This window comes from Nannospalax galili, unplaced genomic scaffold (genome assembly GCF_000622305.1).
Source record: "Nannospalax galili isolate Female #2095 unplaced genomic scaffold, S.galili_v1.0 scaffold663, whole genome shotgun sequence".
Taxonomy (NCBI): Eukaryota; Metazoa; Chordata; class Mammalia; order Rodentia; family Spalacidae; genus Nannospalax; species Nannospalax galili.
Genome location: NW_008351881.1, coordinates 4,504,183 through 4,506,444, shown reverse-complemented (window position 1 = coordinate 4,506,444; position 2,262 = coordinate 4,504,183).

Here is a 2,262-nt window from a genome sequence, read left to right as displayed (position 1 = left end):
AGAAGAGATTAACAGTATAAACAGACCCATTACACAAAAAGAAATTGAAACAGTAATACAAAACCTCCCAACTAAAAAAGCCCAGGACCAGATGGATTTAGAGTAGAATTCTATCAGACATTTAAAGAAAATCTACATCCAATACTACTTAATTTGTTAAAAAAGATAGAAATGGAGGGAGAACTTCCAAATTTGTTCTATGAGGCCAGCATCACTCAAATTCACCCATATCCTTAATGAACATAGATGCAAAAATTCTCAACAAGATACTTGCAAACTACATGCAGACATATATCAAAAAGATCACCCACCATGATCAAGTCAGCCTTATCCCAGAGATGCAGGGATGGTTCAACATACATAAGTCAATAAAGGTCTTAAATCATACAAATGGGCTCAAAGACAAGAAACACATGGTCATCTCAATAGATGCAGAAAAGTCCTAGAGGGAATTGGACTGAAGGGACCATACCTCAACATAGTTAAAGCCATATATAACAAACCCACAGCCAACATCTTTCTAACTGGAGAAAACCTGAAAGCATTCCCATTGAAATCAGGAACCAGTTAAGGCTGTCCACTATCTCCACTTGTCTTTAACATAGTTCTTGAAACACTTGCAAGAGCAATAAGACAAGAGCAGGCAATTAAAGGAGTAATAATTGGAAGAGATCAAATTATCCCTTTTTGCAGATGATATGATATTATATCTAAGAGATGCCAAAAATACCACCAGAAAACTCCTAGAAATTACTACCATGTTCAGTAAAGTGGCAGGTTACAAAAGTCTGTAGCATTTTTTTTTGGTCTTTTTGAGACAGGGTCTCCCTGTAACCCCAGCTGTCCTGGAACTCACTATGTAGACCAGGCTGGCCTTGAACTCACAGAGATCTGCCTCACTCTGCCTCCCCAGTGCTGGGATTAAAGGTGTGTGCCACCACACCCAGCTCTGTAGCCTTTTTAATTATTAACATGTTCAGTAAAGTAGCAAGTTATAAACTTAATCTACAATAGTCCTTAGCCTTTCTATATACCTATAACAAGCAATCAGAGAAAGAGTACATGGAAACACTCCTTTTCACAATAGCTGTAAAAAATAACTTGGAATAAGCCTGACCAAAGACATTAAAGAGTGCTACAATGAAAATTTTAGATCTTTAAAGAAAGAGATTGAGGAAGACATCAGAAGATGGAAGGACCTCCCATGCTCATGGATTGGAACAAATAATATTATGAAAATGACCATCCTTCCAAAAGCCATTTATAGATTCAGTTCTCTGCCAATCAAAATTCCAATGACATTTTTCATAGAATTGGAAAAAATCATCCTAAGACTCATATGGAAGCACAAAAGTACTCAGATAGCCAAAGCAAACCTGAGCACTAAGAGCAATGCTTGGGGGATTACTATACCAGATTTTAAGCTGTATTACAGAGCTATAGTCATAAAAAGAACATGGAACTGGCAAAAAAATAAACCCATGGATCAGTGGAACAAAATTGAAGAGCCAAATATGAGTAAACACAATTTCAGCCTCCAGATATTTGACAAAGGGGCCAAGAATATTCACTGGAGGAGAGACAGCATGTTCAGCAAATGGTGCTGGCAAAACTGGATCTCCACCTGTAGAAGAATGAAACTAAACCCCTATATTTCACCTTGAACAAAAGTGTATTTCAAATGGATCAAAGAACTCAATGTAAAGCCTAAAACTCTGAAACTGTTAGAAGAAATCATTGGGAAAAACCTACAAGATATAGCTATAGGAAAGGATTTTCTAAACAAGACATCAGTTGCTCAGGAATCAAGGTCAAGAATCAACAAATGGTACCTTATTAAACTAAAAAGCTTCTGCACATTAAAGGAGGCAACCAGGGAAGTGAAGAAAAAACCCTCAGAATGGGAGAAAATCTTCACCAGCGACCCATCTGACAGAGTTTAAAAATCTATAATATATAATGAATTAAAAAACCAGAGAATCAAGACAGGAAGTAACCCAACTAAAAGATGGGCTAAGGAACTTAACAGAGAATTCTCAAAAGAAGAAGTAACAATGTCTAGGAAGCATCTTAAAAGATGTTCAACATCACTAGTAATTAGGCATATGCAAATTAAAACCACTTTAAGAGTTCATTTTACACTGGTCAGACTGGCTATGATCAAGAGAACAATGGATACCAAATGTTGGAAAGGATGTGGGGAAAGGGGAACACTCATCCACTGCTCTTGGGGCTGCTTACTTGTTCAACCCCTATGGAAAG